Here is a 14,256-nt window from a genome sequence, read left to right on the forward strand (position 1 = left end):
GCGAAAGATTAATTTAACAGTCTTTTGTGCAATGAATCCGCGGTTGAAGTATTCCCCCACCATGCCGTCTCATTTCTCCTGTTCCTCTTCCCTTTCTCCTTTTATATCCGTTCCATAAATTAGGTCATCTGTAGTCCACCACATCCTCACCTGGAACCATGTATGCACAACAGCACCAGCAGGGGATAGTGGTCACCACAATACACAACAAATAGAAAGCACAAGCTTCACAACGTGCACATAAAGCCCACCTAAGGCACTGTTGGGATTCAAACCCAGGATCTCCTGTTTGCTAAACAGGCACTTTAACCAACTAAGCCAAGATGCTGCCAATAGTAGCAGAACAGCAGATCACGGACCACTGTCAATCAGATGCTTGCCTTGCCATCCATCCATCCATCCATCAATCTATCAATCTATCAATCAATCTATCTATCTATCTATCTATCTATCTATCTATCTATCTATCTATCTATCTATCTATCTATCTATCTATCTATGACTCTCGATATCTAACTCTCGCTTGCTAGTTAGCTAGCTATGACTCTACACTCAGGCGTAAGAAACAAAACAAAACAAAACAAAACAAAATCTGGATGCAGGCTGCAACAAAGGAAGCACACAGAGGTGTAAACGTAAGGTTGACGGCACCAAGACTGCAGCTGCTGCTGCCGATAGTAGCATAACAGCAGATCACGGACCACTGTCAATCAGGTGCTTGCCTTGCCGTCCATCCATCCATCTATCTATCTAGCTATGACTCTCGATATCTAACTCTCTTGCATGCTTTCGCTCCCCCAATGGTCAGTAGCATAGTAGCATAACAGCAGATCATGGACCACGGTCAATCAGATGCTTACCTTGCCGTCCATCCATCCATCTATCTATCTATCTAGCTATGACTCTCGATATCTAACTCTCTTGCTTGCTATCGCTCCCCCAATGGTCAGTAGCATAGTAGCATAACAGCAGATCACGGACCACTGTCAATCAGATGCTTGCCTTGCCGTCCATCCATCCATCTATCTATCTAGCTATGACTCTCGATATCTAACTCTCTTGCTTGCTATTGCTCCCCCAATGGTCAGTAGCATAGTAGCATAACAGCAGATCACGGAACACTGTCAATCAGATGCTTGCCTTGCCGTCCATCCATCCATCTATCTATCTATCTATCTATGACTCTTGATATCTAACTCTCTTGCTTGCTATCACTCCCCCATTGGTCAGTAGCATAGTAGCATAACAGCAGATCACGGGCCACTGTCAATCAAATGCTTGCCTTGCCATCCATCCATCTATCTATCTATCTAGCTATGACTCTCGATATCTAACTCTCTTGCTTGCTATCGCTCCCCCAATGGTCAGTAGCATAGTAGCATAGCAGCAGATCACGGACCACTGTCAATCAGATGCTTGCCTTGCCATCCATCCATCCATCTATCTATCTATCTATGACTCTCGATATCTAAGTCTCTTGCTTGCTATCGCTCCCCCAATGGTCAGTAGCATAGTAGCATAACAGCAGATCACGGACCACTGTCAATCAGATGCTTGCCTTGCCGTCCATCCATCTATTTATCTATCTATCTATGACTCTCGATATCCAACTCTCTTGCTTGCTATCGCTCCCCCAATGGTCACGTATGTTGCATTCTATGACAAAGAAAATCATGTGCTGGAAATGATTTCTGGCAACTGTGAAGGAACTGCACGACTGCAGCAACCACAACACCTCCGTCTGTCTCTGTGGTGCAATCGGTCAGCGCGTTTGGCTGTTAACCGAAAGGATGGTGGTTTGAATCCACCCAGGGATGGCCCACTTTTCCCCCCACCCCTTGTTATTGTTTCTACTTCTGGCGGTAAACTAAGGCAATGCTAGGAGTCGAACCCAGGGTTTCCTGTTTACAAGACAGGTGCTTTGACCAACTAAGCCACGGTGCCAGGACTCTACCATTCCCCAGTGCCTACACTCAGGCGTAAGGAACAAAACAAAACAAAACAAAACAAAACAAAACAAAACAAAACAAAACAAAACAAAACAAAACAAAACAAAACAAAACAAAACAAAACAAAACAAAACAAAACAAAACAAAAATCTGGATGCAGGCTGCAACAAAGGAAGCACACAGAGGTGAAAACGTAAGGTTGACGGGAGCAACAAGCTCCCTGTTGCGACTGTCCAGGGGCGGCAATGGGAATTGGACGTTGGCCGTAGCGCGTGTCCTTTGGGTTCTGGTTCTTCTTTACAAACCGGCGTCTGTCCAGTTGGCTTTCCGGTTCATTACGTCCTCTGATGGCTTTACGATAAGCCTATCTTGCTAAAATTGATGGTCGACGAAGCGGAAGCGCAAGCTTCGCAAGGGGCACACAACGCCCGCCTAAGGCACCGCTGGGATTTGAGCACTGAGAGCATGGTTCAGCAGGCCCGCAAACAACTGAAAAGAATGTCTCTCCTTTGGTGCAGCTCAGGTGTACAGGTTCAACACAGGTCTCCATAACAAGCCGGCAAACCACATTTCGTGCTCCTACTCCTCCTCAACAACAACAACGAACTTGTAAAATACACATTTTCTTTAAAGAAAACAAAACACACAGATGACAGTCTGATTTCCCATCAGCTATACAGGCAACAGTATCTGAGGTCGATAGCCCTCCCTTGTGCAGAGGAGCACAGAAGCCAGCCTTCAAGAGCAAACGAGGGAACACTTCAGTGACTGAAAAGTAGTGCCAAGTGGGCTCATCCTGGAGTTGAACCCAAGGCCTCTCACACCCTCAGCAAGAATCATACCCCTAGACCAACGAGCCAAGTTAACAGACAGTGTCGCAGTTTCTGCTGGGCAAGCACGTAACTGCTTGGGGCAGACCGGGAGACCTACGCTCACTGACTGATAGCATGGACTGTAGCGCTGAAGTGTCTTTCCAGAATGGTAACGCCATCCCCAGTGAGACAGCACTGAGAGCATGGTTCAGCAGGCCCGCAAACAACTGAAAAGAATGCCTCTCCTTTGGTGCAGCTCAGGTGTACAGGTTCAACAAAGGTCTCCATAACAAGCCGGCAAACCACATTTCGTGCTCCTCCTCCTCCTCAACAACAACAACGAACTTGTAAAATACACATTTTCTTTAAAGAAAACAAAACACACAGATGAAAGTCTGATTTCCCATCACCTACACAGCCAACAGTATCTGAGGTTGAAAGACCTCCCTGGTGCAAAGGAACCCAGAAGCCAACCGTCGAGAGAGAACGAACAAACAGTTCAGTGACTGCAAAGCGGGCTCGTCCGGGAGTTGAACCCGGGACCTCTCGCACCCTTCGCAAGAATCATACCCCTAGACCAACAAGCCAAGTTAACAGACAGTGTCGCAGTTTCTGCTGGGCAAGCGTGTAACTGCTTGGGGCAGACCGGGAGACCTACGCTCACTGACTGATAGCATGGACTGTAGCGCTGAAGTGTCTTTCCAGAACGGTAACCGTATCCCCAGTGAGACAGCACTGAGAGCATGGTTCAGCAGGCCCGCAAACAACTGAAAAGAATGCCTCTCCTTTGGTGCAGCTCAGGAGTACACGTTCAGCAAAGGTCTCCATAACAAGCCGACAAACCACATTTCGTCCTCCTCCTCCTCAACAACACACTACATGTCCTCCTCCTCATCATCAACAATGAACTTGTAAAATACACATTTTCTTTAAAGAAAACAAAACACACAGATGACAGTCTGATTTCCCAGCAGCTATACAGGCAACAGTATCTGAGGTCGATAGCCCTCCCTTGTGCAGAGGAGCCCAGAAGCCAGCCTTCAAGAGCAAACGAACAAACACTTCGGTGACTGCAAAGCAGGGCCAAGTGGGCTTGTCCTGGAGTTGAACCCAGGGCCTCTCACACCCTCAGCAAGAATCAAACCCCTAGACCAACAAGCCAAGTTAACGGACAGTGTCGCAGTTTCTGCTGGGCAAGCGTGTAACTGCTTGGGGCAGACCGGGAGACCTACGCTCACTGACTGATAGCATGGACTGTATCGCTGACGAGTCTTTCCAGAACGGTAACCCCATCCCCAGTGAGACAGCACTTAGAGCATGGTTCAGCAGGCCCGCAAACAACTGAAAAGAATGCCTCTCCTTTGGTGCAGCTCAGGTGTACAGGTTCAACAAAGGTCTCCATAACAAGCCGGCAAACCACATTTCGTGCTCCTCCTCCTCCTCAACAACAACAACGAACTTGTAAAATACACATTTTGTTTAAAGAAAACAAAACACACAGATGACAGTCTGATTTCCCATGACCTACACAGCCAACAGTATCTGAGGTCTAAAGACCTCCGTGGTGCAAAGGAGCCCAGAAGCCAACCGTTGAGAGAGAACGAACGAACAGTTCAGTGACTGCAAAGCGGGGCCAAGCGGGCTCGTCCGGGAGTTGAACCCGGGACCTCTCGCACCCGAAGCGAGAATCATACCCCTAGACCAACGAGCCAAGTTAACAGACAGTGTCGCAGTTTCTGCTGGGCAAGCGTGTAACTGCTTGGGGCAGACCGGGAGACCTACGCTCACTGACTGATAGCATGGACTGTAGCGCTGAAGTGTCTTTCCAGAATGGTAACCGTATCCCCAGTGAGACAGCACTGAGAGCATGGTTCAGCAGGCCCGCAAACAACTGAAAAGAATGCCTCTCCTTTGGTGCAGCTCAGGTGTACAGGTTCAACAAAGGTCTCCATAACAAGCCGGCAAACCACATTTCGTCCTCCTCCTTTTTTAACAACACACTACATGTCCTCCTCCTCCTCAACAACAACAACAACAACAACAACAACGAACTTGTAAAAAACACATTTTCTTAAAAGAAAACAAAACACACAGATGACAGTCTGATTTCCCAGCAGCTATACAGTCAACAGTATCTGAGGTCGATAGCCCTCCCTTGTGCAGAGGAGCCCAGAAGCCAGCCTTCAAGAGCAAACACTTCGGTGACTGCAAAGCGGGGCCAAGTGGGCTCGTCCTGGAGTTGAACCCAGGGCCTCTCGCACCCGAAGCGAGAATCATACCCCTAGACCAACGAGCCAAGTTAACAGACAGTGTCGCAGTTTCTTCTGGGCAAGCGTGTAACTGCTTGGGGCAGACCGGGAGACCTACGCTCACTGACTGATAGCATGGACTGTAGCGCTGAAGTGTCTTTCCAGAATGGTAACCGTATCCCCAGTGAGACAGCACTGAGAGCATGGTTCAGCAGGCCCGCAAACAACTGAAAAGAATGCCTCTCCTTTGGTGCAGCTCAGGTGTACAGGTTCAACAAAGGTCTCCATAACAAGCCGGCAAACCACATTTCGTCCTCCTCCTTTTTTAACAACACACTACATGTCCTCCTCCTCCTCAACAACAACAACAACAACAACAACAACAACGAACTTGTAAAAAACACATTTTCTTTAAAGAAAACAAAACACACAGATGACAGTCTGATTTCCCAGCAGCTATACAGTTAACAGTATCTGAGGTCGATAGCCCTCCCTTGTGCAGAGGAGCCCAGAAGCCAGCCTTCAAGAGCAAACACTTCGGTGACTGCAAAGCGGGGCCAAGTGGGCTCATCCTGGAGTTGAACCCAGGGCCTCTCACACCCTCAGCAAGAATCAAACCCCTAGACCAACAAGCCAAGTTAACGGACAGTGTCGCAGTTTCTGCTGGGCAAGCGTGTAACTGCTTGGGGCAGACCGGGAGACCTACGCTCACTGACTGATAGCATGGACTGTAGCGCTGACGTGTCTTTCCAGAATGGTAACGCCATCCCCAGTGAGACAGCACTGAGAGCATGGTTCAGCAGGCCCGCAAACAACTGAAAAGAATGCCTCTCCTTTGGTGCAGCTCAGGAGTACACGTTCAGCAAAGGTCTCCATAACAAGCCGGCAAACCACATTTCGTCCTCCTCCTCCTCAACAACACACTACATGTCCTCCTCCTCCTCCTCAACAACAACAACAACAACAACAACGAACTTGTAAAAAACACATTTTCTTTAAAGAAAACAAAACACACAGATGACAGTCTGATTTCCCATCAGCTATACAGGCAACAGTATCTGAGGTCGATAGCCCTCCCTTGTGCAGAGGAGCCCAGAAGCCAGCCTTCAAGAGCAAACGAACAAACACTTCGGTGACTGCAAAGTGGGGCCAAGTGGGCTCGTCCTGGAGTTGAACCCAGGGCCTCTCACACCCTCAGCAAGAATCATACCCCTAGACCAACGAGCCAAGTTAACGGAGGGTGTCGCAGTTTCTGCTGGGCAAGCGCGTAACTGCTTTGGGGCAGACCGGGAGACCTACGCTCACTGACTGATAGCATGGACTGTAGCGCTGACGTGTCTTTCCAGAATGGTAACGCCATCCCCAGTGAGACAGCACTGAGAGCATGGTTCAGCAGGCCCGCAAACAACTGAAAAGAATGCCTCTCCTTTGGTGCAGCTCAGGAGTACACGTTCAGCAAAGGTCTCCATAACAAGCCGGCAAACCACATTTCGTCCTCCTCCTCCTCAACAACACACTACATGTCCTCCTCAACAACAACAACGAACTTGTAAAATACACATTTTCTTTAAAGAAAACAAAACACACAGATGACAGTCTGATTTCCCATCAGCTACACAGCCAACAGTATCTGAGGTTGAAAGACCTCCCTGGTGCAGAGGAGCCCAGAAGCCAAGCATCGAGAGAGAGCAAACGAATGCTTCAGAGAATGCAAAGCAGGGCCAAGCGGGCTCGTACGGGAGTTGAACCCGGGACCTCTCGCACCCAAAGCGAGAATCATACCCCTAGACCAACGAGCCAAGTTATCTGACAGTGTCGCAGTTTCTGCTGGGCAAGCGCGTAACTGCTTTGGGGCAGACCGGGAGACCTACGCTCACTGACTGATAGCATGGACTGTAGCGCTGACGTGTCTTTCCAGAATGGTAACGCCATCCCCAGTGAGACAGCACTGAGAGCATTGTTCAGCAGGCCCGCAAACAACTGAAAAGAATGCCTCTCCTTTGGTGCAGCTCAGGAGTACACGTTCAGCAATGGTCTCCATAACAAGCCGGCAAACCACATTTCGTCCTCCTCCTCCTCAACAACACACTACATGTCCTCCTCCTCCTCCTCAACAACAACAACAACAACGAACTTGTAAAAAACACATTTTCTTTAAAGAAAACAAAACACACAGATGACAGTCTGATTTCCCATCAGCTATACAGGCAACAGTATCTGAGGTCGATAGCCCTCCCTTGTGCAGAGGAGCCCAGAAGCCAGCCTTCAAGAGCAAACGAACAAACACTTCGGTGACTGCAAAGTGGGGCCAAGTGGGCTCATCCTGGAGTTGAACCCAGGGCCTCTCACACCCTCAGCAAGAATCATACCCCTAGACCAACGAGCCAAGTTAACGGAGGGTGTCGCAGTTTCTGCTGGGCAAGCGCGTAACTGCTTTGGGGCAGACCGGGAGACCTACGCTCACTGACTGATAGCATGGACTGTAGCGCTGACGTGTCTTTCCAGAATGGTAACGCCATCCCCAGTGAGACAGCACTGAGAGCATTGTTCAGCAGGCCCGCAAACAACTGAAAAGAATGCCTCTCCTTTGGTGCAGCTCAGGAGTACACGTTCAGCAAAGGTCTCCATAACAAGCCGGCAAACCACATTTCGTCCTCCTCCTCCTCAACAACACACTACATGTCCTCCTCCTCCTCCTCAACAACAACAACAACAACAACGAACTTGTAAAAAACACATTTTCTTTAAAGAAAACAAAACACACAGATGACAGTCTGATTTCCCATCAGCTATACAGGCAACAGTATCTGAGGTCGATAGCCCTCCCTTGTGCAGAGGAGCCCAGAAGCCAGCCTTCAAGAGCAAACAAACAAACACTTCGGTGACTGCAAAGTGGGGCCAAGTGGGCTCATCCTGGAGTTGAACCCAGGGCCTCTCACACCCTCAGCAAGAATCATACCCCTAGACCAACGAGCCAAGTTAACGGAGGGTGTCGCAGTTTCTGCTGGGCAAGCGCGTAACTGCTTTGGGGCAGACCGGGAGACCTACGCTCACTGACTGATAGCATGGACTGTTGCGCTGAAGTGTCTTTCCAGAATGGTAACGCCATCCCCAGTGAGACAGCACTGAGAGCATTGTTCAGCAGGCCCGCAAACAACTGAAAAGAATGCCTCTCCTTTGGTGCAGCTCAGGAGTACACGTTCAGCAAAGGTCTCCATAACAAGCCGGCAAACCACATTTCGTCCTCCTCCTCCTCAACAACACACTACATGTCCTCCTCCTCCTCCTCAACAACAACAACAACAACAACGAACTTGTAAAAAACACATTTTCTTTAAAGAAAACAAAACACACAGATGACAGTCTGATTTCCCATCAGCTATACAGGCAACAGTATCTGAGGTCGATAGCCCTCCCTTGTGCAGAGGAGCCCAGAAGCCAGCCTTCAAGAGCAAACGAACAAACACTTCGGTGACTGCAAAGTGGGGCCAAGTGGGCTCATCCTGGAGTTGAACCCAGGGCCTCTCACACCCTCAGCAAGAATCATACCCCTAGACCAACGAGCCAAGTTAACGGAGGGTGTCGCAGTTTCTGCTGGGCAAGCGCGTAACTGCTTTGGGGCAGACCGGGAGACCTACGCTCACTGACTGATAGCATGGACTGTTGCGCTGAAGTGTCTTTCCAGAATGGTAACGCCATCCCCAGTGAGACAGCACTGAGAGCATGGTTCAGCAGGCCCGCAAACAACTGAAAAGAATGCCTCTCCTTTGGTGCAGCTCAGGAGTACACGTTCAGCAAAGGTCTCCATAACAAGCCGGCAAACCACATTTCGTCCTCCTCCTCCTCAACAACACACTACATGTCCTCCTCCTCCTCAACAACAACAACGAACTTGTAAAATACACATTTTCTTTAAAGAAAACAAAACACACAGATGACAGTCTGATTTCCCATCAGCTACACAGCCAACAGTATCTGAGGTTGAAAGACCTCCCTGGTGCAGAGGAGCCCAGAAGCCAAGCATCGAGAGAGAGCAAACGAATGCTTCAGAGAATGCAAAGCAGGGCCAAGCGGGCTCGTCCGGGAGTTGAACCCGGGACCTCTCGCACCCAAAGCGAGAATCATACCCCTAGACCAACGAGCCAAGTTATCTGACAGTGTCACAGTTTCTGCTGGGCAAGCGCGTAACTGCTTTGGGGCAGACCGGGAGACCTACGCTCACTGACTGATAGCATGGACTGTAGCGCTGACGTGTCTTTCCAGAATGGTAACGCCATCCCCAGTGAGACAGCACTGAGAGCATTGTTCAGCAGGCCCGCAAACAACTGAAAAGAATGCCTCTCCTTTGGTGCAGCTCAGGAGTACACGTTCAGCAAAGGTCTCCATAACAAGCCGGCAAACCACATTTCGTCCTCCTCCTCCTCAACAACACACTACATGTCCTCCTCCTCCTCCTCAACAACAACAACAACAACAACGAACTTGTAAAAAACACATTTTCTTTAAAGAAAACAAAACACACAGATGACAGTCTGATTTCCCATCAGCTATACAGGCAACAGTATCTGAGGTCGATAGCCCTCCCTTGTGCAGAGGAGCCCAGAAGCCAGCCTTCAAGAGCAAACGAACAAACACTTCGGTGACTGCAAAGTGGGGCCAAGTGGGCTCATCCTGGAGTTGAACCCAGGGCCTCTCACACCCTCAGCAAGAATCATACCCCTAGACCAACGAGCCAAGTTAACGGAGGGTGTCGCAGTTTCTGCTGGGCAAGCGCGTAACTGCTTTGGGGCAGACCGGGAGACCTACGCTCACTGACTGATAGCATGGACTGTAGCGCTGAAGTGTCTTTCCAGAACGGTAACCGTATCCCCAGTGAGACAGCACTGAGAGCATGGTTCAGCAGGCCCGCAAACAACTGAAAAGAATGCCTCTCCTTTGGTGCAGCTCAGGAGTACACGTTCAGCAAAGGTCTCCATAACAAGCCGGCAAACCACATTTCGTCCTCCTCCTCCTCAACAACACACTACATGTCCTCCTCCTCCTCAACAACAACAACGAACTTGTAAAATACACATTTTCTTTAAAGAAAACAAAACACACAGATGACAGTCTGATTTCCCATCAGCTACACAGCCAACAGTATCTGAGGTTGAAAGACCTCCCTGGTGCAGAGGAGCCCAGAAGCCAAGCATCGAGAGAGAGCAAACGAATGCTTCAGAGAATGCAAAGCAGGGCCAAGCGGGCTCGTCCGGGAGTTGAACCCGGGACCTCTCGCACCCAAAGCGAGAATCATACCCCTAGACCAACGAGCCAAGTTATCTGACAGTGTCACAGTTTCTGCTGGGCAAGCGCGTAACTGCTTTGGGGCAGACCGGGAGACCTACGCTCACTGACTGATAGCATGGACTGTAGCGCTGACGTGTCTTTCCAGAATGGTAACGCCATCCCCAGTGAGACAGCACTGAGAGCATTGTTCAGCAGGCCCGCAAACAACTGAAAAGAATGCCTCTCCTTTGGTGCAGCTCAGGAGTACACGTTCAGCAAAGGTCTCCATAACAAGCCGGCAAACCACATTTCGTCCTCCTCCTCCTCAACAACACACTACATGTCCTCCTCCTCCTCCTCAACAACAACAACAACAACAACGAACTTGTAAAAAACACATTTTCTTTAAAGAAAACAAAACACACAGATGACAGTCTGATTTCCCATCAGCTATACAGGCAACAGTATCTGAGGTCGATAGCCCTCCCTTGTGCAGAGGAGCCCAGAAGCCAGCCTTCAAGAGCAAACGAACAAACACTTCGGTGACTGCAAAGTGGGGCCAAGTGGGCTCATCCTGGAGTTGAACCCAGGGCCTCTCACACCCTCAGCAAGAATCATACCCCTAGACCAACGAGCCAAGTTAACGGAGGGTGTCGCAGTTTCTGCTGGGCAAGCGCGTAACTGCTTTGGGGCAGACCGGGAGACCTACGCTCACTGACTGATAGCATGGACTGTAGCGCTGAAGTGTCTTTCCAGAACGGTAACCGTATCCCCAGTGAGACAGCACTGAGAGCATGGTTCAGCAGGCCCGCAAACAACTGAAAAGAATGCCTCTCCTTTGGTGCAGCTCAGGAGTACACGTTCAGCAAAGGTCTCCATAACAAGCCGGCAAACCACATTTCGTCCTCCTCCTCCTCAACAACACACTACATGTCCTCCACCTCCTCCTCAACAACAACAACAACAACAACAACAACGAACTTGTAAAAAACACATTTTCTTTAAAGAAAACAAAACACACAGATGACAGTCTGATTTCCCATCAGCTATACGGGCAACAGTATCTGAGGTCGATAGCCCTCCCTTGTGCAGAGGAGCCCAGAAGCCAGCCTTCAAGAGCAAACGAACAAACACTTCGGTGACTGCAAAGTGGGGCCAAGTGGGCTCGTCCTGGAGTTGAACCCAGGGCCTCTCACACCCTCAGCAAGAATCATACCCCTAGACCAACGAGCCAAGTTAACGGAGGGTGTCGCAGTTTCTGCTGGGCAAGCGCGTAACTGCTTTGGGGCAGACCGGGAGACCTACGCTCACTGACTGATAGCATGGACTGTAGCGCTGAAGTGTCTTTCCAGAACGGTAACCGTATCCCCAGTGAGACAGCACTGAGAGCATGGTTCAGCAGGCCCGCAAACAACTGAAAAGAATGCCTCTCCTTTGGTGCAGCTCAGGAGTACACGTTCAGCAAAGGTCTCCATAACAAGCCGGCAAACCACATTTCGTCCTCCTCCTCCTCAACAACACACTACATGTCCTCCTCCTCCTCAACAACAACAACGAACTTGTAAAATACACATTTTCTTTAAAGAAAACAAAACACACAGATGACAGTCTGATTTCCCATCAGCTACACAGCCAACAGTATCTGAGGTTGAAAGACCTCCCTGGTGCAGAGGAGCCCAGAAGCCAAGCATCGAGAGAGAGCAAACGAATGCTTCAGAGAATGCAAAGCAGGGCCAAGCGGGCTCGTCCGGGAGTTGAACCCGGGACCTCTCGCACCCAAAGCGAGAATCATACCCCTAGACCAACGAGCCAAGTTAACAGACAGTGTTGCAGTTTCTGCTGGGCAAGCGTGTAACTGCTTGGGGCAGACCGGGAGACCTACGCTCACTGACTGATAGCATGGACTGTAGCGCTGACGTGTCTTTCCAGAATGGTAACCGTATCCCCAGTGAGACAGCACTGAGAGCATGGTTCAGCAGGCCCGCAAACAACTGAAAAGAATGCCTCTCCTTTGGTGCAGCTCAGGTGTACAGGTTCAACAAAGGTCTCCATAACAAGCCGGCAAACCACATTTCGTCCTCCTCCTCCTCAACAACACACTACATGTCCTCCTCCTCCTCCTCAACAACAACAACAACAACAACGAACTTGTAAAAAACACATTTTCTTTAAAGAAAACAAAACACACAGATGACAGTCTGATTTCCCATCAGCTATACAGGCAACAGTATCTGAGGTCGATAGCCCTCCCTTGTGCAGAGGAGCCCAGAAGCCAGCCTTCAAGAGCAAATGAACAAACACTTCGGTGACTGCAAAGTGGGGCCAAGTGGGCTCATCCTGGAGTTGAACCCAGGGCCTCTCACACCCTCAGCAAGAATCATACCCCTAGACCAACGAGCCAAGTTAACGGAGGGTGTCGCAGTTTCTGCTGGGCAAGCGCGTAACTGCTTTGGGGCAGACCGGGAGACCTACGCTCACTGACTGATAGCATGGACTGTAGCGCTGAAGTGTCTTTCCAGAACGGTAACCGTATCCCCAGTGAGACAGCACTGAGAGCATGGTTCAGCAGGCCCGCAAACAACTGAAAAGAATGCCTCTCCTTTGGTGCAGCTCAGGAGTACACGTTCAGCAAAGGTCTCCATAACAAGCCGGCAAACCACATTTCGTCCTCCTCCTCCTCAACAACACACTACATGTCCTCCTCAACAACAACAACGAACTTGTAAAATACACATTTTCTTTAAAGAAAACAAAACACACAGATGACAGTCTGATTTCCCATCAGCTACACAGCCAACAGTATCTGAGGTTGAAAGACCTCCCTGGTGCAGAGGAGCCCAGAAGCCAAGCATCGAGAGAGAGCAAACGAATGCTTCAGAGAATGCAAAGCAGGGCCAAGCGGGCTCGTCCGGGAGTTGAACCCGGGACCTCTCGCACCCAAAGCAAGAATCATACCCCTAGACCAACGAGCCAAGTTATCTGACAGTGTGACAGTTTCTGCTGGGCAAGCGCGTAACTGCTTTGGGGCAGACCGGGAGACCTACGCTCACTGACTGATAGCATGGACTGTAGCGCTGACGTGTCTTTCCAGAATGGTAACGCCATCCCCAGTGAGACAGCACTGAGAGCATGGTTCAGCAGGCCCGCAAACAACTGAAAAGAATGCCTCTCCTTTGGTGCAGCTCAGGAGTACACGTTCAGCAAAGGTCTCCATAACAAGCCGGCAAACCACATTTCGTCCTCCTCCTCCTCAACAACACACTACATGTCCTCCTCCTCCTCCTCAACAACAACAACAACAACAACAACAACGAACTTGTAAAAAACACATTTTCTTTAAAGAAAACAAAACACACAGATGACAGTCTGATTTCCCATCAGCTATACGGGCAACAGTATCTGAGGTCGATAGCCCTCCCTTGTGCAGAGGAGCCCAGAAGCCAGCCTTCAAGGGCAAACGAACAAACACTTCGGTGACTGCAAAGTGGGGCCAAGTGGGCTCATCCTGGAGTTGAACCCAGGGCCTCTCACACCCTCAGCAAGAATCATACCCCTAGACCAACGAGCCAAGTTAACAGACAGTGTCGCAGTTTCTGCTGGGCAAGCACGTAACTGCTTGGGGCAGACCGGGAGACCTACGCTCACTGACTGATAGCATGGACTGTAGCGCTGAAGTGTCTTTCCAGAATGGTAACGCCATCCCCAGTGAGACAGCACTGAGAGCATGGTTCAGCAGGCCCGCAAACAACTGAAAAGAATGCCTCTCCTTTGGTGCAGCTCAGGTGTACAGGTTCAACAAAGGTCTCCATAACAAGCCGGCAAACCACATTTCGTGCTCCTCCTCCTCCTCAACAACAACAACGAACTTGTAAAATACACATTTTCTTTAAAGAAAACAAAACACACAGATGAAAGTCTGATTTCCCATCACCTACACAGCCAACAGTATCTGAGGTTGAAAGACCTCCCTGGTGCAAAGGA

General features: G+C 49.7%; 7 non-coding genes across 7 annotated transcripts; all 7 read right to left on the reverse strand.

Annotated features, from left to right (window-relative positions):
- Positions 1-4,400: 4,400 nt before the first annotated feature.
- On the reverse strand, positions 4,401-4,472 carry trnap-cgg (transfer RNA proline (anticodon CGG)). Its single transcript has one exon. It is a non-coding gene; the product is annotated as a tRNA-Pro (tRNA).
- A 513-nt stretch (positions 4,473-4,985) lies between these two features.
- Positions 4,986-5,057, reverse strand: trnap-cgg (transfer RNA proline (anticodon CGG)). Its single transcript has one exon. It is a non-coding gene; the product is annotated as a tRNA-Pro (tRNA).
- A 1,680-nt stretch (positions 5,058-6,737) lies between these two features.
- Positions 6,738-6,809, reverse strand: trnap-ugg (transfer RNA proline (anticodon UGG)). The gene has a single exon. It is a non-coding gene; the product is annotated as a tRNA-Pro (tRNA).
- A 2,273-nt stretch (positions 6,810-9,082) lies between these two features.
- On the reverse strand, positions 9,083-9,154 carry trnap-ugg (transfer RNA proline (anticodon UGG)). The gene has a single exon. It is a non-coding gene; the product is annotated as a tRNA-Pro (tRNA).
- A 1,096-nt stretch (positions 9,155-10,250) lies between these two features.
- On the reverse strand, positions 10,251-10,322 carry trnap-ugg (transfer RNA proline (anticodon UGG)). The gene has a single exon. It is a non-coding gene; the product is annotated as a tRNA-Pro (tRNA).
- Positions 10,323-12,014: 1,692 nt separating this feature from the next.
- On the reverse strand, positions 12,015-12,086 carry trnap-ugg (transfer RNA proline (anticodon UGG)). Its single transcript has one exon. It is a non-coding gene; the product is annotated as a tRNA-Pro (tRNA).
- A 1,089-nt stretch (positions 12,087-13,175) lies between these two features.
- On the reverse strand, positions 13,176-13,247 carry trnap-ugg (transfer RNA proline (anticodon UGG)). The gene has a single exon. It is a non-coding gene; the product is annotated as a tRNA-Pro (tRNA).
- Positions 13,248-14,256: the final 1,009 nt, after the last annotated feature.

The sequence above is a fragment of the Amia ocellicauda genome, chromosome 2 (genome assembly GCF_036373705.1).
Source record: "Amia ocellicauda isolate fAmiCal2 chromosome 2, fAmiCal2.hap1, whole genome shotgun sequence".
NCBI classification, from domain to species: domain Eukaryota; kingdom Metazoa; phylum Chordata; class Actinopteri; order Amiiformes; family Amiidae; genus Amia; species Amia ocellicauda.